This window comes from Monopterus albus, unplaced genomic scaffold (genome assembly GCF_001952655.1).
Source record: "Monopterus albus unplaced genomic scaffold, M_albus_1.0 scaffold508.1, whole genome shotgun sequence".
Lineage (NCBI taxonomy): Eukaryota > Metazoa > Chordata > Actinopteri > Synbranchiformes > Synbranchidae > Monopterus > Monopterus albus.
The window spans coordinates 33,959-58,987 of NW_018128388.1; the positions used below are offsets into that span (position 1 = coordinate 33,959).

The 25,029-nt window shown below is 39.9% G+C and overlaps 1 protein-coding gene across 1 annotated transcript in view; it reads left to right on the forward strand.

Annotated features, from left to right (window-relative positions):
- Nucleotides 1-25,029, forward strand: part of elfn2b (extracellular leucine-rich repeat and fibronectin type III domain containing 2b) — a 49,336-nt gene that overhangs the window by 11,364 nt on the left and 12,943 nt on the right. Inside the window, 1 exon segment of the mRNA XM_020588185.1 lies at nt 6,376-6,524. The gene's annotated coding sequence lies outside the window, so the exon portion shown is untranslated.

The following is a 25,029-nucleotide window of genomic DNA, read 5'->3' on the forward strand; positions in this document are numbered from 1 at the left end:
ATATAATAAATAAATGTAATATGTTGTAATTGAGGGACTGTTAGAGTTGGCAAAAGCAATATTAGAAGCATGAACATGTTTTTAATTTCACAGCCTTCTACAAGAGTGATTCTTGGCAGTTCTGAGTGTTCTTGTTCTTGCTCCCATAAACAATCCACTACATACAGTACATGAGTTGATAGTATATCAGCTCTATATCAGTATTAGCTGAAAGCATACAAATTTAGTTGCAAATTAAATTAATGTTGCTGCAGGAGAAAAAAACTACCTAAACTGTTTACACACAGTAAAGACTGATCAAAACAGAATCACACTTTCTCTTGTTATCTCTCATATCATTGGTTTCAATTAGCTCCATCTGCAAGATAAAGTTTGGTTTTTGAGGATTCTTCTTTAATGTTTTGACACAGAAAAGGAGCAAGAATACAATATACTTTATGAACAACAGTGCATGTGCATGTGACATTCCCCTAAATGTCACACAGTTTCTAGCTGTGTAGAGCTAAATGAGAAACAGCTCGATAAAGCAAAACAAAATTTAGCTCCAAATCAATTAATATTCTCTGTAACTGAGTTGAGTGATCAGAGTTCTCTTTCCCCAGCTGACACCAGTTATTGACACTCTTGGTATTAACTTTGACCCTAACCCCTTAACCATAAGTAATGCATACAGTAAATAAATACAGTTATAAAAAACTGGGAGAGAAAAATAGTTTTGCTGTATGAACATCAGTGTTAGGTAGCGACACAGTGAAATTATTGCAATTATAAGCAGTGTTCGGGATCTAATCTCATTATTGTTCTTTTACTTTAGAGAGCTTTTGCTTGTGTAACAACAACAACAACAATAATAGAGGATAATTTGATATTATCTGAAGGAAGAGACAGATGGGAGGAGGATTATCAAAGCCCCCATTTTCCCCCTATTCCACAAGGTTCTACCAGAGAGTGAGGAAACTCTAGCAGTCTCTCCAGAACCTCAACACTTCCGCCTAGGTTCTGGTTAAACATACGCCTGCACTGTGGCCGTTGCTAGGCTACAAAACCTCTGGTTTATGTTCACAGGCACAGCTGACGGCATGAAGAGTTACAACTGATTTATGCAGCTTGGCATACTTAGGAGAGCTTGTGATGACAGTGGTTTACCTTAGAAAATGTTTTGCAGTGCTGGAAATACCAGCTTGTTGCATAAATGTAAGCGTGCCACCATTAACAGAAAAACTCAAGAGACAAAAGCAGAGAGCTGACATGGGGCATCTCTGGAGGTGAAATAGCTCCACTGTATACGGTACATAAGTCAGAAGTAGGCTGGGGAAACTGGGTCCTTAATATACCTAAGACATATCCCAGCATGCATTACACTCCAGCACAGGAATGAAACACGTGTGGAAAGAAACAGTCATCTTTTCATGTCCATACAGTTACACAGTGATGCACACCTTGAAAGGTTAGTCATGAATCTGACTCATGATTCAGCAGACTACCTTGAGAAAGGACAGGTTCTTCCAAAACCACGCACAGAAAAATCTTTTTCTAATGGCTCTTTTTAAAAGTCTTTTGTCGCCCTATTTTTATCTTTTGTGCCCTCCTTGACATTCTGTTCTCTCTCTGTGTGTTTCACCCACTTGAAGCTCTGCAGTTAGGAGCCTAGGTGGCAGATTTTTCCTGGAAGTATTACGGACAAATGCGCCTGGAAGTAAAGACAGAGGCAGAAAGACAAATGGGTGAGCGATGGAGATAGACAGTATTTGTTAGGAGCTCAGTTTCAGTCCTCCCTCCTTCCCTCCTTTGCAATACTCCAACTCTGTCAGTGGTGTATTCAAGTAGGAAGCAGTGGGCATACTGTCAATTTACCACCCCCCTACTCCCAAATTACAATGAAATGGATGCACTTCCTTTGAAGATTAACTCATTCTGTGGTGTTTTAATGTTGTAGTTTCTTGGTGTTCTGTTCTTCTGGTGACAAGTTACACTAGTCTTTTTCTCAGTTTCTGTGATGACACTGGTCTTAGTTCACTTCTGCCATTTGAAATCTCATACACATAGTGTGTGTGTGAAATGTGCTAGAACAAGACAGGGGGTTCTCCACTGTCTCTGGTTCATGCTTAATTCAGCTTTGGGCATTGTACACAGACACATTCACCATGTTTTTGAGCTCCTTCTCACCCCAGTCAACTCACCTTCCTCCACTGACTTTGAGGTGCCACCTAGTATACCTGCTCCCCCCCTCCTTATTTAAACAGTGTGGTCTTTTCACTTCCTTAGCATGGGTGAATGCACATAAAGGAGTGGGTTTGTTTAAAACTTGTTGACCTGGTAGAATGCATTTCTGACATACTTAACCAAAGGAAGACTTTATTTGTAACATTTCCAGTTTCTAACTTACAAATATTAATTCATTTGATATGAATTTGGTAAAAGCACAATTACATATGACTTATTCTGCAGTATTTATTTTCTTAATGTGTTGTGTAAGGATGTAAATATGCAAGCAAAGGACTATAGGAGGACATTCAAGAAAAATTTGGAATCTTTCATATCATGATTCCTGGCACTTCCTGGTACAAGCTTTTATTTTGGTAGACTTCCACTCTCGTATTTACTCCCTTTTCTCAGCTGTCTTTACCTGCTCTGGTCAGCTCCGCCTTCTCTCACCTGTACCTCATCAGTGTAATCAAGCTGGACTGCCACATTGTAGCTGATGAACATGTCCTGTGTTTGCTTGTCTCAGTTTTACCTGTTGCTTCTCTTGGACACTTTCCCCCAGTTTGTACCTGTGTTTGTTTTCTTTGCTTGTCTCAGTTTTACCTGTTGCCTCTCTTGGACACTTTCCCCCAGTTTGTACCGCTGGATTCACCTGCACATGGATGTTTTGTTATTCAAAACCCCTAGTCAGTATTTGACCCCTTTGTTATGGCTAGTTGTTCTCTTTATGTAATTATTGTTGTGTTTTTGTCTTTGTACTTAACCAGTCTACTTAGTTTGTGTGCTCTGCAGTCACTCTAATCCATATGTAATGTGTATTACTCTGGTTTCCCTGCCATATATACAGTATGTACCTGGATGATTTATACTTAAAACATACATGCAGACTGGCGATTAATAAAAAACATTTTGAAGACAGAACTCAACATGGATGGTCCATTGAAGCAGCGTAGACAAGAAAATGTTGAAATAGTTTTGCAGGTGCTTTACCAAGCTGAAAATTTACTCAGTGGTTCTGACCATTATACAAAGTACAGAACTAAATATTAAAAGATCACTGATGATGCTTTGGTTGGGTGGCTCTTACAATTTCTTCTGCAGTTAGGGATGAATTTTAGTGTACTGCTACTTTAAAATCAGCTAAGTGTTATTCTATGTCCACTCTATAAGTCTGTGTGACAGACACAGACAAATACATATGGCAAGTGTTGACACAACAGATTGTCAGTCTACCATGGTGTAAATGTACGTGCTGTAAATACAAAGCGTGAAGTATCATATGCGTGCGCACACAGAGAGCCACACCTACTCATGAGATTCTGTAACCCATTTGTGTAACTCACCCGTGGACCCTTGAGAGGGTGTGAAGGCTTGAAAAATGCTGACTGAACCTGGCTATGAGTAAGGCTTCTGTTTGTGTGTATAGCTGAACGGAGGAAAATTGACTGATTCACTTCCAACCCTCTCTCATTGTGTCAGCAGCTGCTTTTCTTTGATATTGTTATGAGTGGGAGTGGGAGAGAGATGGTGGACTTCAGGAAGAGAATATTAGTAATATGAACTGCTACTGTGCAGCGCACGTGTCACCTACAGTGTGTAAATGTTTACGTAATAATAACCAACCAGCTCCAAGTTGCTTGGGCACTGTGTTGCTCATGTCAGTGTCAGACTAGTATTGTAAAAGAAATGTGTTTGAGTTTTAAAACTGATGTAACTTCTGTCTACACCATTTGACTAATATAAGAACAGAGTGAAAGCTGAGTGAGTAGTAGGACATAGCAGTGATCCATTGAGACATTATGTGACAGTACAGTACCAGGTTATTACAGTACCTTGGCTCTAACATGGCAAAGCATAGCAACATCACTGGTATGATCTAAGGCTGTGAAATGAATACACAAAACTGTAATAAAAATGTCTCTGCTGCAGATCTGTGTTGCCATATGAACAGTATTAAGTACATAAGATTTGTCCTGTATGAGAAGATGTCATCTTACCAGAGTGCACACATCTGTTCAGTACATTTCAGCAGATTCAGAACAGATTCTTTGTGCATACATGAAAATTGCTTCTTCAACATGAAAGGCCATAGAGTTAACCCAGAATATTAAACGCCGTTCTTTAGGGACCATAAATATCCTCAGCAGATTTAATGGAAAGCTTCCTATTAGTTTTTGACATCTTGGGTAGAAAGTTGACAATTTGACCTGAGGGTATCCCAAAAGGAAAACTCATGGGATTCTCAAAATGGAAATGGTTCAAGCATGAATGTACACTGCATTTGGGTAGAGTTCCCTCTGAGCTCAGATGACAGCCCTGGTCTGGGCTTTAAAGACCACATTTCCCTAGGAGATGCATTTTGACCCCTGTTATGGAAACACAGAGTTTTAAAACTCCATTTCAGTTACAGCAGTTTTGAAGAATTTCATGAAATTTTTATAATTTTTACTTCCATGTTATGAAGTCTAAGGCATAAACCAGTAATGGGACCACCACAAATACGTGTGCCCCACTTCTAAGAATACTTTTATGCTTGTGAAGGTATTTTACTAAGCGAAGACACCGCATAGTGCACATCTTCACTGAGGTCTGTCTTTTGTGTGGATTTTTTTTAGTTTTCTTTAGTTGTAACTTCATCTGCTCAGATATTAAGCACACACTGGGAAGATGTTTCAAATCTGCTTCAGTATTCAGACTGAAATCCTGTGTGATTATGTGTCTACTACACATATACACAGTGTATGTGCTAGGTGTAAGAGGTTAGGGTTACACTTAGTGTATGTGTTTGTTTTAGCATCTGCAAGATGCTCAGTGTGCACATGTCGGTTGCAAATGTGTAAGCTCACCAAATGTAGCCTCAGCGTGTATGTGTATTTGTGAGCTCTTGTATTCTCACATGCCTGCTTACTGTGCTTAGTCATGGTCATGTACAATGCACTGCTCTTTCTCCTTTTAACTTGCAGGGGAGGAGCAGGATCAGCCCAGTATTATTGCTGAAAATGAGATGTCACACTCACTTCAGTTTGGGGCAGCTGGCCAGGCTCTCTCTAACTGATTTAGGCTGTGTGGGTATGTCTGTGCATGTGCGTGTGTTAGGGAGAGAGTGAAAGTGCTGGAGGGAGACAGATAAAGCGAGGCAGAGAGGAAAGTGATAGACCAATAGAAAGAGCGAGAGAAATTGAGGCTGTGTGTCAGTTTCTCTGACAGTTACATGCACAAATTATTCATAGACAGGCAGTGTGTTGTGTACTGGTGGCTTGAGGTGTGTTGTGGCAGGTGTCCTGCTTTGTGACTAAAACTGGAAAATAGGTAGCATCTCATTAGATATATAATATCAGTTGCAGATTGGACCAGCTGTCATCTTGCACCCTTCTGATGCATCATCAGCCATTATTGTCATCATTATTGTTGTCATGCATTTCTGCTTTGTTGAAGTTAAAGTAAACCACAGCAGCTGAAGTGAGAGAAAGCGAGTGGGAGTAAAAGAGGGAAGGACAGAGGAAAGAGAATGTACAGTAAGACGGAGAGCACAATAAATAGACCAGTGGATGGATAGATGGATGGATTCTTCCTCTGTTGCTTCGTTCCTTTCCCAGCTCTTGGCAGTATAACTTCTCATGCAAGTCAAGGGTACAATGCACATTTATTCACAGTTCTGATGTGGAGAAAACAGTATGCTGCTGAGACGCCCCCCCCCCCCTCGCCTCATGCATTCACATTGGCACGTCCCTACATTTCTATTTTCTTTTGAAATATCTTAGTGCTTCAGTTATTTACTGATATTTTGTATTCTATTAGACATTACTGTATTTTCCCACAAGGTATTACTCGGTATTACTTTGTAAATATTAAATATACTCTTGTTAGATTGTACTATGACTGCCATTTATATGAAACTTAACTTTGAATAATTAACATTCAGATTTAGTGGCATGCTACATAAATGGACAGAGCAAATTGCTTGTCAGTGAAGTAAAGGGATTGTGTGTAATGATTTAAATGTTGCTGCCCATGAGAAATGAAATAATAGAGAATGTTTCTGAAATGACTTTTTGTTCTTGTAAGTTACCCAGTGTCATTAAATTCTTTTTTCATTCTAAAGTTGTTGTTTTTTTCATTTGTATTTTCCATATTTCAGCTACAGACTCCATTTTGTCTCCTGGAACCCAGGTAGCACCACAGAGGACCTGTGCCTGTGCCCACCTTGGGTTCACCTTCCCTCACCAGAAAACCTTCAAACAGGATACATAACTAGATGAGAGGAAGGACCTGAAGAAGACAGCTGAAGAGTGAGAGGAAGCAAATAAGGGAGGAAACGGGTAGGAGATTGGATTTTGTAAAAAAAATAAATAAATAAATAAAAATTCCCTTCCCCCCTGTTTTTGTATTAATCCAATGTTCTCGGTTTGTCATTTTTGAACATAGATTCTATATTCCATGTCTGATTCACATTCATTATGTTTAAGTCAATCACCATGTTGGGATATACCCGACATGTTTGACTTTTATCAACTTGTACTGTCACATATGCAAAACATACTAGTAATGATAAAACCTTAAGCTGACCAGAATTCAGTGTTAGACACATGTGCTCTGTTTTACAGTAGTCTGATTTTTCTTGCCAATGTGTGTGTCACGTTGTGTGAATGTGCAGTGCATGAATGTAAGTGTGTTTTTAGGCTTGCAGTTTAGCACTGGGGTGAAAGCATTAGTTAGTGTCTCCACAGGCATGTATTATGCCATCTTCTATGCTCTTATTGTACTTATTTTACTGGCAACACTATCATTAGCGCCGACAGTACCTAACGTATCACAGCGATTACATTCTGTATGTATGTGTGTGTGTGTGTGTGTGTGTGTGTCAAAAAAAGATAAAGTAAAAGAAGTAATTGCTATAATTATTTCTTCTCCATTTTCTTCCTGCCTACTGTACTAGCAATGAGGAAAATCTTGCCACTTTATGGAGAATGTAATGCAGAGTAAAAGCAACTCGGTTTATTCACCTTCGTACTCTATCTCCATTTTATAGTGTCATTATGTTAATTGCTATTGTCAAGAATAGTCTGTGATCTTGACAGTGGCATCACAAAGGGAGCAGTCCCTTCAATAGTTAAAGTGAGTAGGAATTAGACAAATCAATATGCTCACTTTGTATAGATGTGTGCTGAATCCTCAAAAACCAAAAAAAAAAAAAAAAAAAAAAACAGCACTTAACTTGAATTGTTGATTCATGCATCGCATGGGGGTGTCGGGCAGCTGCTCGTCCTCAGCAGAGGGCTGACATGCAGTTATAGCCATCTCATTTACTGTGAAAAGACTGAACCAGAACAGCAAATGTCATTGCAGTAAAGATTAAAACCCAAATCATAGAGCTTGTATTGTCTTGTATGTTGTGTTAATTTACTGCAGCCTCCTCTGCACAATAAATACTGTGGCTAGATACAAAATAGTCTTGTAATCTGGATTGTGGGAAGTAATTATGCAGGGTTGGAATCAACAAATATGCTTTTGTTTAGGTCACTCTCACAGGCTCAGTAGGACAAAAATACAGACAGACAGGGCTTAATATGTGTCTGTAAATGAGGCAAACAAAATGAAAATGCCATTCATTTGTTGGAAGGTGGGTGCAGCAAAAATAATTTATAGTGTTTTGTCAAATATACCTTTATATAGGTCAGCCAACTGAATAGGCATGTTAGTATATACTGTAGGTCAGCCAACTGAATAGGCATGTTAGATGTCTCTGTTTTAGGGCAGTGGAATGTTCTAACATATTATGATGCATGTTCCTCAAACACAGACATGGTTTCAAGCATAATGAATGTGCATGGTGCACATTAGTTTTATCATACACTTAGCATCTGTGGGCATGACCATAGCATCCTTACAGTACATGCACCAGCAGTCACTATGAGCTTGAGCCTCTCTGTTGGACCCAGTGTTGTCTCCTCATGGGGAGGCCACTGATGCACAGCAGCAGCTCAGAAATCCTCTGCAGTGGACGTGGTAACAGCTCAAATATGGACATCAACTGAATAAAATGCTGTTCATTAGGTGGTAAACCCTGACAGAAAAACAACCAAACATTTAAACTGGATGTGGTAATACTCCACTTGTACTGTATGTTTGTATGGGTTCTGAACTTTGCAGGCCTCTCGTTTACTGAAGGTGATGAAGCAGTGGTGTTTGGACAGATGGAAAGGACATGGAGAGAGATGCAGTATACAGTACTGTCATGAAAACGTAAAACTACTCTATCAGCATGTCAGGTGATGATGCCTTTCAGCTGTAACTATATTGAGTTTGGTTTGAAACCTTAATAATATTAAGGTTATCTTATACATCTCAGCACATGTGACATTCTGAAGGCTTATGAGTCCAGAGCTGAAGCCATTTGAATCGATTTAACAGTTTTGATATTTATGTTAGTGGCTACTTATATTTTTTTTTATTTGCTTTAATGTAATAAAAATTATTCTGTCTGAAGGCCAATGAAGACAAGGTTATTACAACAAGAGCCTGAGGGAAATGTACAGCAGGCCACTCATGTTAAAACATACACTTATTATTCTGGAGGCGTCCAGTGTAACTGCAGTTTACCACTGAGTTAACAGGTTGAGCTGAATTTTAGGTTTAGTGCCTTTAAAGGCAGTTTAAAATCACTGCAATAGGTTGAGGGAGATTCACAGTTTTCTCTGTGTGTATGCATGTACATCCTCACAAGCAGGTGTTTATTGTGCACCTGCACTGTGGACATGCAAGTATTTGTGAATGACAGTGTGTGCTGCTGTGTCTTTGTCACAGCTGTAAGAACTGTATGTACATCTGGATTTAGTCCAAGGCCGGCTGTGTAGACTCTGCTCGGAGTTGAGTACATTTCAGCTGAGGCCTTGATTGCGACTTGTGTACTAACACTCAGATCCATTGAAAATGGTCTTGTGTTCACCCATACTGCTGCACACGCACTCACAGTGCTCACATGGAGTGAAATACATGTTGATAGTGTTGATGTGAAGTGGAATGGCTGAGGCAAGGGGTACAAAGTGGGGCGGATACTTCATTGTGATGTTTTTACATGTGCCACAGTTTCTGCTTACATTTCCAATCCACCTCATTTGATCATCAATCTAGCAAATCCTACTTTAATTATGAGCCATGCCTTCTCCTCCCCTACGTTCAATCAGAACAAATAAAACAGCCTTTTCACCTATAATGGGATTATTGATTGGGTGGCAGCCTGGAACTGAGACTTTATGTATGTCTGGTTATACTGTATGAGTGTGTGAGGCAACTAAGCGGAGTGTGCAAGTATTTCTGTGTATGTGTTAGTGTATAATACTTTGTAAGTGATAAATGGAAAGACATATCGTGTGTGTGTGTGTTGTCTGGAGTTCTGTCTGTGTAAGTGGGTACTCCCATTGAAGGGCTGAAGGAACAAAGCAGTAAATTACCTCACAGTTTGTCTCATCAAGTGTGAGACATGTTTTACTGATGAGTTCTGAGCTTACTGACCCATGTGCAACGAGATGATCATTGCTATGCTTTTCCCATTATCTCAGACTTCAAAGTGGCTGTAAGTCGTTATGTGTGAACACTTCTTGACTTAAAAACACAGGTTAGTAAAGACTACTGCAGCTTCTTGTTTATGATACTGTCTGCACATGCAGATGATGTTCTGTAAGATGACGGTTTCACATCCTCCCATTGTTGTAATTTGCTCTAAAAATTGATTAGGAAAAACCAGCGTCTACGAACAATGAGTGTACAAACTTTTTTCTCTTAAATATGTTTAAACACAAACTAATGTCACCACAGGTCTTGGATTCATCTTCAGCTTTTTTTTGTTTGTTTTAACATGATTTACTTTTTATTCTCACCTATAATAGTATTAGATGGACTGTTCCTGCATGTGTGCACTGCGTGACCGCTGATGTCTGAGGTGGAAGATTTTAATGAATGTCTCTAGCACCAATATCAGTCGAACATTTGGAATGTAATCATGTTCTGACTCATTAGTCATAAGCCCACACTGTTTGCATGCCCAAGCTTTGGCTATGTTTGTAAAACTTCAGTGTGATGATCATGGCAAAGTAAAAAAGTAACAACCTGGTGTTGTCATTAGGCATTAGCAGAGCGTTTTCTGATGCCTGTGTGTAAAACTTTGTATATTGTAGGCAGAGAGAAACACTTTCCTACCTCGTGTCTTCTTTCTCCTCTGTTCCTGTCATCTATCCCTCTGTTACTCTGTTTGCACATGCAGGCCTCAGCTTTAAAAGTCAACAGTAAGGGTAGAGAACAAGATTTACAGCAGAAAAGGAAGACACTGTTTCTGTGCATAAAACCGTCTGCACTCAGACCTCTTCTCTCTGTACCTTTGTGTGTTAATCTGGATCACAGGGGCATCTTCTTTCTAGTTTATCCTGCTTTCTCGCTAATAGGCTGCATATGTTTTCACCCCCTATATCTGTTAGTGAAACACAATAGCTGGTCTTTTGTTTTGTACAAAAATAAACTAATACTTCTGAGGATCTTTCTGTTCCTCCTTGTCTCTCTCTCTCTTTCTCACTTACACACTTGGTCTTACTCTCCTGTTTCTATCTCCTGCAGGGTTCCTGCCTCTCCCACTCGTTTTTTGGCATAATGTGGCAGTCGCTGTGCCAGAATTTTGTGTCTAGCGTTTACTAATCCTGCTCACACGGGGTGACATCACTAGCCCTGTCTCCTTTGATACAGTATTCACACTATAGCTTATCTTCTATGTTTGTCTGACACAGAAAGAGGAAAGGATGATGAAATCTGTTATGTTGTTGTCTTGTCTCATTCTTAGCTCTCTTGCTATATTTATAGATGTTTCTGTGTTATTTCACCCCCCAGCAATGCATTCATACACACACGGGTGCATTCAGAAATGCAGAACAGACGGTACACACAGATGCATACGCAGATATGCCCAGTGACACAGAAGCTATAACACATACATGCCTTCAAAACCTTATGGTGAAAATTGAAATAGACGAGTAAAGACAGCATATGATAGATGGCACAGCAAGTTAAAGAATAAGGTATAGAGTATACTCATAATATGCCATGATATCATGGCTGGTCTCGACCTAATTCTTTCTCTCTCCTACAGTAAACTCAACTTTTTAACATTACCTCATATGTTTGCGGCTCCTAACATCCTTCCTCACTTCATCTTTCCACTCTTTGAAGTGTAAATCTGCTTGCCAGGGCTGTTGCCTAATGAAGCTGCGACCTTGAAGTAATTATTATTATACACACAAGTGCCTTGTGTGTATAAAAGTGCAAGTGAGAACTAAAGAGAAATTGCAGTTATCGCTGAAATTTGCAATTATATTTTTGTATGTTGTTTGTGTGAGACAGACGCAAAGAGAAAGTTCAGTAGTCCTCCACTGTATCGATACACTAACGTACTGTACGTAGTAAACATAGCTTTATCAGTGCTGTTTGCTGTCGTTGACACAACTGTAGTTCTTATAAACCCACATATACAATACAATCACACACATATTGCCTTTAGCATAGCCTCAAATAAATGAGGCGATTAGAAAATGTGGTGGAGAGAAGGGCAAATAAGGACAGTCTGAGAGGAGAAAAACAGAACGGAGCAGAAGATGAGACATGAAGAGGCATCATTGCTTTGATAGTGTTCGTGATGTACAAATGGAGAACATTTAGGAGAGAGAGCAAGATGGTGTATTTGTCTGGGAGAAGAGTGGGAGGTTACATGAGCCTCATTTCATCCATGCTAATCTACACCGACACCCACATTATGGCTCTGCTCTCCACCAGATGAAAAGAACATTATCTAGCCTACAGTGAAAAAGTGAGAGATGGTTTTTAGTTGTGTATTATTTTGTGGTCCTGCTTAGAAATAGTTTTTGATGCTGATACTATAGATTTTCTTCAGAAAACTCCATGTGATTCTTGTTGCACTGGACCGTTAAAATAATATAGTTTGGTCACATAATTCACTCTGAGTGTGATGAACAGAAAGAGTGGGAGAACACAGGAACAGAAACTCTAGGAGAGTAGAAGACAAAGACATCCCCCATATGCAGCAGGCCATACATGTTGCATAAGCTGACCTATCTACTGCAGTGCTGTAATCAGATCAGTGGGCTTGCAAAAACCTAATCCAGAAGCAACTACTAAACAACTGCAGTTTAGCTTAAAACATAATGTCAGCGGTTGAGGCAGAGGAACATCATTCAGACCATCCTCTCTTGGTGAGTTCGTGCATCCACACTCAGCTTGCGTTGTCCTTTGAATGGTTATTTTGGAAGATACGTCTTAAAACAAGGAATAATACATGTCTGTGACTGTGTGCTTTATTGGGTATATTTTACGAGAGCTATGATATTTCTATAGTAGGTTCTGATGTTCACTGTTCTCAGAGGAGGAGCAAGGTACATCTAGGGTAGGTGAGGGATAGGAGTGTGTGCTTGGACAGGTAAGTCCACTAGTACCTGTTCACACAGAATGTAGACTGCCTGTACTGCAGTACTTTGTAGAACAGTCACGGGACTGTTCAGAGCAGTAGCTTCAGTGATCACCAATCACTACAGGGACCAGAAATACTCTATTGAAATAGGCTGTTCAAATGGGCCTGTTCAGACAGTAGCTTCAGTGACCACCAATCACTACAGGGACCAGGAATACTCTATTGAAATAGGCTGTTCAAATGTCCTGTGTTTCAGTGAGATCTTCCCTTTTTTCGCAGACACCAACATAAAGCACCATCATGAGTACAGTGTCCCTAATACCAAGTGAGCCCCTCAATGCAAGTGTTGTTGTTATGTATGGTTTTTAAACAATGACTGTGCTCCTGTCTTCTAGAAAAAGAATACGTACTATAATACAGCGCAGCGAACCGCAGCAGAGTGAAAGGCAACTCTGAACAGTCCATTATTTCTTGGCCTGTGGAGTGATGTGAAGCCTGTTACCTGACTGAAATTCATCAAAGATGTGGGCACAGAAGGTCTACATTAATGCTACTGAAAGTATTAGTGCAATAAAAAAGGGACTTTATAGAGATCTAACACCAATGACTGAGAGAACGCAAATGCTTATGAATGGCTTAGTTTTTTTTGGGGGGGGGACACTGCAATTTTAAATTCATGGCTGTTCGTCCTCACTCTCCAGACCAGTTGCAGAAATTTGGTGGACTGCTGAATGCTTTGTTTAGGAAAATAGTTGACTCTCATACGTATCTCCATCAAAAATGTGACATTCCAAACTCCTTTGTCCGTCCTCGGCTCTTTCCACTTCACCTTCCTGTGTGACAGTGGCTCTGCTCAGTGTGTGTGTGTGTGTGTGTGTGGTAGGGGAGTGTGTGTGTGTGTGTGTGTGTGTGTGTGTGTGTGGGGGGGGGGGGGGGGGGGGGGGGGTGATTATGCATCTGTTTGAGCAGAAAGCTCTCCTTGTAATCTGACACTGAAGACTCTCACCCTGTTTATGAAGTAGTGACAGTTAATCAGATTTTACTTTCAGATATACAGTATTTGGTTTTTTATTTATTTCATTTTTATAGAATTTTGATATAACCCTTAAAGAAAAACTTAATCCACAACTAGGGTGTACTCTTACTAGACAATCTGTACCCTGCCTGAGCCTCTTTGACCCTAAAGTCCAGTTCGTTTGACTAGTGTGATCGCTCCAGACCCGAGCACAGGACGCTGAACATCACCCTGTGCATGATACAAGGCGACGGTGCCTAGTGTGAGTACACCCTAAGATGACTTTGCTTTTTAAACACACTGTAGCCTATTTGAGTACCAAAAATCTCCTTTCAATGAAGAATGTTTCTTGATGTTGTATTTGTAAAGGATTACTGTATTCCTGATCTAAATAATGGCACAGTGCTGCCTAGTAAACAGATAATTCAGTTCAATGTAAACACGCCAGATTCAGAGATACTGACAAGAAGCTCTGTGAAGAAGTGAACTGAGGTGCCACGTCCTGATTTTGAGTTCAGACCCCAAGCGGTGCTGCATTTGATCCAGCCTTTTGTTCTGTGCTGTTTTTATGTCAGTCTCTGTTGCAGCGTTCTGCTTAACTAAGCAAATGGTCTATTAAAAAGTTTGGATATACATTATCTTTAGAAAAGTTACAGCAAGTTTTTATTGGGCCATAATTTGTGTGCATGTATGTGTGAACATCTTAATTAAGATGCACGTACACGCACACATACATTACCAAGAAGATGAAACTGGAGCACTAAATGAGGAACAGGGTGTCGTCTGAGACCTAGCCCTGTGTTATTTTAAACTAAGGAAGCATGTCAGGGTTATACTATCTAGGTAGCCTGGAATGAGAGTGACCTGCTAGCCAGTGTGTGTCTCAGCTGGTGAAGCCTTAGAGGTTGTGTCAAAAACAGTCTAACTCAACAACTTAGTCACAGAAAACTGTTACCCAAAGCAACAATAGCACAGTGATTACTTATTCAGAGAAGTTCTTATTTGATGGTTCTGAATGATTTCAGCTCTGATGCCTACATGTACACAAAGATTGGCTGAATATCATTCTCAAATTAATTTTGTTGTATTTGTTTATCATAGCAGTATAAAGTGAGGCCTTCATTGTTTCACTTTTAGCATTTGTGTTTCAGAAGTATAGTCTTGGTGGCTGAGTCTCCAGCATTAGCTGTTGCTGGCGCTTCTGCTGTAAAGTTCATAAGTAATCAGTTAAACACATTATTCATTTTGCTGCTTTCTGGTAGCTTCTCTGTCACTGGGTCTATGTTCAGATTTGTGACGTGATGGAGGTGTTTCATGAACAGTTAACATTAATTCAGTTTCTTAGAACTCTCATGAGGGTTAAACCGATATTTGCCAGATGTTCTTGTGGGGAGGTTTCCTGCTAAACATTGCTTCTGGAACTGCATTGGGAAAAATCACTCTCAAGAAAATTTAAAGAGTTTGATCACTGGTTGAAATGGCACAATGACTTCTTAAAAAATGCACAACTATTGTAGCTTAGATTTACAACTTTCAGAAAAAACAAGAGCACATCTGATTAAGGCAGACACGCACATTTTTCATATTAAAGTAGTGAAATGCAGTCCCGCTAATTACACCAAATGTGCTTCTTGTCATTACTGTGTGATTTTTGCTAAAGCTGTGAATTGCAGTTCTATTTATGTGTGTGCAACCAAGACAGACTTGGCTTACACAACAGTGAGAATGTGGCAGCAATCATTAACACTGCAGACGGCAGTGTATGAAACCATTGTTAGTCCAACCAAAGCCATTGTTCTGTCCGCCATTTTCTGTTTCTGTATGATTAGAAGCCATATGCTGATATGTCTACATACACGTATATTGTCGCCCACAGATGGAGGTAAAGAGAGAGTGAGAACAGGAAGACAGCATTTATTTGTAGACATCCCATTAAGATGTGGGTGCTGGAAATAGGTACAGCCATTGTTTCCCCCTTTTTAAATTGGGTCTTTTGCTGTGGCTTGCCACAAGGTGCCAGGTAGGAAAGAGAAACAACATAATTATGGCCACATAGTCTTACCTTCGACAGGCTGTCAGAAAGGTCGGAGACGATGGTCAGTGGAGGCAGACAATAACAGGTAAACTGATAATGACAACTTCTATAATTTCTAAAGCAGCCCAGAGGCCAATACATGTTATAATGAGGCCTCTCTTTGTTATCTGTCTCCAAGTGTCAACTCAGAAACAGCTGTTTACTTTCCCCAACATTGTTCTGTCAGCTCACAGTGCTGTGGTCTCTCCTCCTCCTCTGCCTCTCCCTCGCTTTATCTCTTTCGTTCTTTCTCAGCCAGTTTCATTCTCTTTCTTCCAGCACTTGTTTCTCACAGTATCTCATCAATTGTGCTCCCCCCCCCCAACACTCTATTCTCTTCACCCCCTTACTTTTGTGCCAGTTTTAGTGATGCAAGGCAGATATAGGTTACATTTCATCTGCTTGACTGTTATGGAAGTCTGCCTGACATCTGAAAGAAAAGAAATGTATCCCAAAGAATTCACAGTTTTTTGCCATACACTTCTGTATTTGTGCTTTGGCAGCACAATATATGACTTTAGTGCCATTCTGGACACAGTTGGGTGACTTGCATCAGACTGAGGCGTTTGCTTTCAGTAATAGGTCGAAGTTCAGAGAGGAGCTCCCAAAGTCAAGAAAAGAGGAGAGAGTACATCCAACAATCAGTGGGAGACAGAGCGAGATAGTGGGGCTGAAATAATAATAAATGTATTAAATGTAGTCGCAGGCTTAAGTATTTGCAGTTCTTAACTCAGCACTTGGTGCCAGAACGGTAGGGTCCATGGTTTCCTGGTACTGTATGTTAAAGGTTTGCCACCTTTTTTTAAATGACTGTTGGCTTATTTGACTTAAACTACTGTAACTCTTAAGCACATAAAAATGAAATATGCCGGACTAAGTACCATGTGAATACTCAGATTTGACAAGGCCATTAAAAGCATCCTGAAATCTCTCAACAAAATCAATACTTCCATTCTGATTGCTCCTAATGTTTTTGTGATTTATATTGAGGGTCGCTCTGTCAGTCTTTCCAGCAGAAAGGGAAAGAACAAACACAGCGTTCATACCAAGTCTCTTAAATGCATCAGTGTTCTCATTTCAGTAAATATAATGACCACTGTGAAAACAAATATTCTCTACATTGAAAAAAAATCTGCTGGAAACACTACAGTCTACTATAACTTATGTAAATGTTCAAGTGCAGCACTCCATACTTTTAGATTCCTTTATATTTAGGCTTATGTCTTAGATATAAAAGATCTTGGCAGCTTTGACTTATAGTTATGTGAACCCTGGTGTGTTTGGCAGCTGATACTCCCTGGTTTCATTTAATATGAACTCCTTTTATTTCTGCTTTTTGTGATTAATTGTGATCTGATTAATGTCTGTGACCTGAACAACAATTAATTAATATTTCTACTAATCTTAGTTGCTCTCCTCCTACATGGGTTACGCTTATGAAGTGCTTTTCTACATTAATGGACAAAGCACTTTACAGTTTTACTACTCTTTTAACAATTCACACACACAAACACACACACCCACACCGGTGATGGCGGAGCTGCCATACAAGGCACCGGCCACAGCGAGCATCTTTGAGGTTCAGTGTCTTACCCAAGGACACTTCAACATGTGGACTAGAGGAGTTGGTATCAAACCACCTGCCCCAGGACTGGTGGATGACCCACTCTTCATCCTGAGCCCCAGCCCCCCACTCTGACCATATGTTATAAGAATGCTCGTGGCTTCGCCGGCTCCTCATGCTAACATTATTAGCTCTGGACAGAGCAACTCAAGACTTCATTTTTTACTGCTGACAAATGATGTTCCAGATTCGACTTTTCACCACATTTATACAACACAGTGTACAGTCTCACTTTGGAATTTTTCACTTCCAAAATTATTAATGTTTGACCCCTTCTGCATCGCTAGTGGGTGACACTCCCTGGACATCCACCCTGGGTCCTGTGACAACTACACTACCTTATCTGCAATTGAATGTCACTGAACTCACTGTGATGTCCAGGTGCACCACCTGTTTACTACCAGTCTAATACAAACCTGTCTGCCCTCAGTTTCTCTTATTAAAAATGATCATAATTAACTCCTCTCCCTCTCCGCTGCACTGTTCCTCCATCATTAAAAACTGGAATCGCTTGTATTTATTTGTATATCTCCTTCCCCTTGAAAATGAGACTGGCTGTGTAGACTTGGCTCTTGTCATGAAAAAGCAAATGAAGCATCTGTTGCTGTTCCTTCAGGGTAGACAGGTGCCGAAACAGCACTGATGCATGTAGACTCTGAAATGCATCTAATCTCATTTCAGTCTATGCCTGCAAAGACTGCAGTAGTGACTGACAAATCTTGTCATTTTAGGAATGCTAACTGGGGAAATTGCCAGTAAGTTAAAACTCCCAGTGTGAGATAATACACTTCACAATAGGGGGTAACATCAGGGGAGACAGCAGGAGGAAGCGCATACAACCTTACAAGAGGTAGCTGTGATGCAAAGTAGTTTTCACTTGTATATTGTTATTCAGAGGATATGGGTTATGTTACATTTAATGACATCAACAAAATGTGGTCTTATAAGCTTCTAAAAGAGTTATGGGGCCAACAAAATATGCAAATGTAAATCCATGTAATATATTATGCACATTACTTAACTCCTTTTAACAAATGACAGTGCAAAGAGAACACAGTGATGAGCAGACAAGCTGGTCTGTATGACAGGAAACAGTAGATTATACATGCACAAATCAGCCACGACATTATGACCACTGACAGATGATGAGTGGAGCGGTGGTCAGCGCTGTCGCCTCACAGGCTCCAGGTTTGAGCCCGGGCCGACCAGAATTTGTATGTTCTCCCTGTGCCTGTGTGGGTTCTCTCCAGGTACTCCGGCTTCCTCCCACAGTCCAGAGACATGCAGCTTAGGTTGATTGCTGATTGTAAATTGCATGTAGGAGTGAGTGTGGGTGTGGCTGTCTGTCTCTAAGTGTCAGCCCTGTGATAGACTGGAGACCTGTCCAGGGTGGACCCCGCCCCTCTCACCCAATGTCAGCTGGGATTGGCTCCAGCCCCCCATGACACTAAGAGACATAGATAACGGATGGAGCTTGTTACGATGGCACCTGTCAGTGTGTCATCCACATTCAGTCCTTAAAGTTGATGTGTTGGAAGCAGGAAAAACAGACAAGCGTAAGGATCTGAGCGACTTTGACAATGACCAAACTGTGATGATGACTGGGTCAGAGCATCTCCCACACTGCAGGTCTCAGTGGGTGTTCCCAGTCTGCGGCGGTTAGTACCAACTAATAGTGGTCTAAAGGTGGAAAAACAGTGAACCGGCCACAAAGTCATGGACGCCTAAAGGCTCACTGACGATGAGGTTGACCTACTGTAGATTAAACTTTTAAAATTTCATTCATCCTTTTCAAAAGATTCCATTTTGTTTGAATCTTGGTCTCTATGAAGAGAAACATTCAGTAGCTGTAGTGGTGACATCACACCAAGAGTGGGGAGGCTGTTGGATTTGTCTAAAAAATCTCAACTTGTCCTCATGACCACAGTTTTCACTCCATTTACATAAGCTGTTTACAGAGTTGTCTACACATTTGTGCTCTTCCTGACAGTAGAACTATGGAAGCAAACTGATTCACAGAAGATGCACCGTCAGCTGAGTGACACGGGTACCAACCAACTGCTGCACTGACTCCTGTGTACACAGTATTAATCAGGTGATCATAATGTTGTGGCTGATTGGTGTATGTGATTAAGTAAATACTGTACTTATCCAAAGCAGAATTGCACTGATATCAGTAACAGTATTGAAGCAGTGTTGTTTAAACAGATGCACCACACCATATGTGAGCCTGTTCACTCTTCTGTTTTTACCACCTGTGATTAAAAATGTGTTGAAATGATCACACACTCCACACAGGCTGACATCTTCATCTATCCATTCATTATCTATACTGCTTATTGCTAGGGTTGTGTGTGTGTGTGTGTGTGTGTGTGTGTGTGTGTGTGGCAGGGGTGCTGGACACGACACCATTATCTGTGGTTTATAGGTTCAGGTCAGAAAGTGGCTATATGTTGCTAAAAGCTCATTATTAGGCTCATGCGCAATGCACAAGGTTTTCAAATGTGTGTGAATGTTTGTGTTGAAGAGCACTTTACTGTTCTTTTGAGTTAAATGGAAAGAAATCAAATTGTTTTAAATCTCATTTAGCAAAGTACGCCTTTATATCGTCACAAAAAACATTTCAAAAACTAAAATTTTTCATTCCATTCCAGAGATACAGTAGTTGCTTGTGTGTGGTGTTGAATTGAGCTGTTTGTGTGCGTTTGACATCAGCTGTCAGCAGAGTCGGGGTGTGGTAATACTCTACATCTAAAAAAGAAAGTCAGCACAACTTTCGTAATTAGTCTTCCTTAGATGCAATTACCAAGTTCAGACTACTGGTGTAGCTCTCTTTTGTCTGCATCTCTGTACCAATCTATTGCACTATTGACCTACTGGAATCTCAGTTTGCTCTTATTTGCACATCCTTTTACTCTGTTTGTTGCCTCTTATTATTTCTCTCTTCCTCTTTTCTGCTTTGTTTACTGTTGTTTATCATAGCCTTGTTTTCTCTTCTTCCCTCTGACTACATCTCTCATCTCTATGTTGTTTGCCTTGCTCTGTCTGTCTTCATCTGGCCCACCTCATTCTCCCCATCCTCCATTACCTCTGTCTTAATCACTTTCACTCTTTGTCGCTCCTTCTCTCCCTGTACCCTGGCACCCCTCTTTTTCTTTGGTGTTAAAAAAAATCAGTGAGAGAAGAAGTGGAAAAAAATTACATCATCCCTCCAGAAATACTCTGCCCCCCCCACTCACACTCTTTTCTGTTTTTTCCCGGTATCTCCTTCTTTGCATGTCTTTTGCGTTAATTGTCTCAGTCTCTGGGTTGTTGTTGAGAGTGCATGTTTACAACCCCAGATCAGAAAGTTCTTTCTCACTGTCCACATTTCTCACACACTGTCATTCTCTCTGTCTCTCCTTAGTGTCTCATGCACAGTCCTGGTCACTGAGATTTATCAAGCCAAGGGATAAAGACTTGACCTTTGTGACTTTATGTTGCCTGTGGGCTATTTAAACTGTAAATAGGCAAGGAAAGCTAAGTAATTACAAAGTATTGTTAATTAAGCCCAGCTGCATTATTGAACTGTTTGCAAGAAAGTGGAATAAAGGCAAAATATAAAAAGGATATTTTTTATTGAATTATTTTTCCACAGATGTATTTATAGATTCAAATTGTCTTGATGTGCTGTCAGTTAGATGAACACCCATCTACTACCACATTTATCCAACAATAAAAATTACAACCTGTAAAAACAAAGGCAACATCCAAGAATTAAATCTGAGTGATTAACAACACACTGGGTTTCACACAGTGGCCCTCCATGAGTGTAACCAAAGGAAATATAGGGATAAGTAATGAGTTCTCCCCAACGAAAGAGGGAGGTGACATAGCAGTGACAGTTTTCGTTTTCACATTGAAATGTGTAATGAGAGATTCTGGTCCTACTAGAACAGCCGTGTGTATTTATGTAGGGTTTGGATCATTCTTTTAGTTAGTTATAATAATGACAATAATTTTAGCACATAGTTCCTGTAATGCATTATACTCAAGTTTACAGCATCAAAGTGTCTATTTCTCTGTTATTGGGTCGGTCACGAGGGTGGACAGTCCCGTTCCTCAGTACCAGTTCATTTCATCTTTCCTCACTCCACCTCTAAGATGGTGTCTTCTAGCTTTTGACTGAGTGAATACACCTGATCCAGGTAATCAGCAGTGGGTAGGGCAGGGATAGCTGGACAACAAGCAGGGCAGTGGACCTCGAGCACCAGAACTGCCCCACCCCTGGACTACTGTGATAATCTTGTGGGTCACTGACTTAAAAGAAACATTTATATTGTCATATAATTTTATTTTCATTTCCCAGTTTTCACTTTCTCTAATTCTTCCCTCTTCTTGGTCTCTCCATCTTCTTTTCTTTCTCTGTGTTTTTTATGTGTATATCTGAATCTTTTCTTCTTTCTTTGATTTTCTGTGCAGCACTTTCTAACTGCTGTCTAGAAAAATGTATATATAAATAAAGAGCACTTTGCTGGCTTTGCTTTTTGCCGACAGCCAGGCAGTGCCCTAGTTTAGCAGTGCAGAAGGTTTGTTAGCATTGCCCCAAAACAAAACAATAATGATGTGGAATCAAGGGAGAAGGTTCAAAGTCTATACATGTACAGTATGTGTACAGTATACACTTCCATCACAGTTTAGTGCAAGTACAAATCTGCAGGACATGCACAGTGATAGAATACACACACCCATCCATGCACACACACACTCACTGCTTTGTTTGCATCATTGCAAATGTAATCTTTTTTTTGAGCATATAAGATTTTGTTTTGAGGAAAACACACCTGCTCCCTGACACAAAGGATGCTGCCTGCTACTGTGTTACTCGCACTTAAAGGAGATATGAGGATAATCAAGTTAATAGAAAGTCACTTTGGGCTTTTCTTGTTTACGGGTCGCCACAGCGAATTGTCACACCGACGACTCGCATGTTGACATTTGGTGCATGTTTTACGCCGGATGCCCTTCCTGACGCAACCCTGATTCAAACCCGGGGCGCAGTGGCGAGAACGCTGAGCCTTAACCACTAGCCTACCAGGGAGGATAATCAAGTTAATAGTTTGTCATATGTTGTTTCCGTTGTTTTTGTAGAATACCCTCATCATAAAAGCAAATCATTTTTTGTTTTGAACTGAGCTGTACTGCAGTAAACTGAACTAAATCAGAGAAAAGGGAGGCAGAGGAAAGAAGAAAGGGTGAAAAGAGGAAGTGTGTTTGTTACTGTGTGTAGCTGGCAATGTGCTAAAGACAGTTTGAAACTGATAATATGAGAAAGTGTTTTTCGCTCATTGTTTCATCACACAGTCCATGTCTGCTGACCAAATAAATAAATAAATAAGTAAATAAACTTCTTTCACTTGTTGACTGAAACCAGTGTTACATTTCAGTTGATTAGGTTGCAGTTTAATTTCCTACAGTAAGTTTCAATAATACATTTGTATAATATCACATCAGAGAAAGCAAAGATTCGGACAATAACAATATAGTTGGTCTAATAGTTGGTACTGTATATTAGCCACAATGCAATACTACTTGCCCTTACAAATGGATCAGGATTAGTAAAAAATCACCAAAACCATTCAAAATTTGAAATTGTTAATAATAGAAAACAGTGAAGACCCACTGGGTTTTTTTTTTTTCATTTCAAATTGGCTAAAAATTGATTTTTTTTTTTTTTAAAAAAGGGTTCCTGCCAAGTTTTTTTTTTAATTTTTTTTTTTTTTTTCTAAAGCTGACTGATTTGTTAAATAGCTCAGCTGTTGTGTGGAAACCCAAGTCTTATTTGCCTGCAAGGCCGTGTTTCTCACACATATAAATACATAATCTTGTATTTCTAACCAGTGAACAACCACATGGAGAAATATGAGGGAAGCTGCAGAAAGAATAGCGCCATTATCACATTTCCAGCCATCAATTCAACCCAGATACACACTGATAATGAAACACCATGCCTTGTTAAAACGTCTAGCTGACATTTGTTGGAGAGCAGAGAGTGACCCTGCAGCGTCCACAGGCACAATCCTAATGTCCCAAATCTATTGCTGCTTTATTTTATACTCAAATTCCAGGTTACCAGTGTCCCAACATTATCAACTGATGATAAAACTATGGAAAAAAGGAAACTGACCAAGAAAATATATATATATATACTGTATATATATATATTTATGAGAGAACTTTTCACCTGGTAAAAAGGAACTTAATCAAGTATAGAGATATTTATTCATGTCATTTCCATAAACCTTGAGCTGCTCAACTCAGTGTCTGATTCAGAAGAAAAGTGATCTAATGGAGCATTTGATGTTTTTTTTTCTCTGTAAAATCAAAATCAAAACCAAAAACAACAACAACAACAACAAAACTGCCTTTTGTTCTCAATGTTCCCTGAGCAACCTTGGGGGTTTGACTGTAGTTGTGTCTCATGCAGAGACTTGCAGAACAATACAGCAATTTCATCCCACAATTTGCATTCAGCAAGAAGCCTGTCCCTATTGTATTGAAAAATAAATAATTTAAAATAGCAGCTAAGTTATACAAGCAGCGTTCCACTGAGGTGGTTCATAAAATCACACCAGATTGTCCTTGGTCCCAAAAGAACTGCAGCCAGACTGAAAAAGAGCAGAGTTGAGTTTTGATCGTAAACGCCTCACTCTATCCTTTTGAGTGAAATATGACTTGAAAACATTAAAATGACCCATCTGCTGTGAAGTGGGATTTTGACAAGAACATCGCTGCATACCAATTATGATGAAATTATTCTTTTTAAAATTCTGCTTTGTTCGTATCTTTCTGTCTGTACTTTAACCATTTAAAGCTCTTGTGGGAATCGAACCCCAACTGGCCGTAGCGCAGTGCCGTGTTAACCCTTTCAGCCTCACTTCCCCTCTAAGGAACTCTATGACAGTTACCTACTTACATGCATGTATCCAAGTAGCACCAAGAAAGCATGGTGCTACCATGTAAAAACGCTCTCCTCCTATTCTGTGTTAATACTGTGTCTTCTAAATACTGTTGACTTTGCTGAGATTGTTTGTATGTTTACAGCTATCTGGAGTTAATGTGCTTATTATTCTGTGGGATAAGTGCTCCCAGTAGAGTCATCGTTGCTGCTTCGGTTCCTTCAGAGCGGAGTGTTTTACACAAAATAGAACTGTTTCACCATTTGCACCATTATGTTCCTCAGCATAGTTGTGAGTGTCTCTGACTTCAGTATAAATGTGTAATCAGAGAGAGAAGTTTGGAAGAAGGGTTAAATGGCTACAAGAGAGACATCTTTGAATATATTTGTCCTTTTAAATACAATATAACATGAACTGTTATAGTGTTGCCACAGTGAGCCATTTAGTGAATGTACTCATGTAATTTTAGACATCACTGAGGGCATCTGGTTTTCCAGCCCTGTCAATGTTATTGCCATGTTTTCAGCCCACAGAGCTAAACATAACCTGCAGAATGGTGCAAATAAAAATCAAGTCCAACTTTATTTTTTAGCCTTTACAACTGCTCTTTCTTTTAGCATTGTGATTTACCTTCAGGCTCGTAGATTCCTCATGTAGGTGTGTCTTTATGGAAATGCTCACATATACACAAAGAAATGCAAACACCAG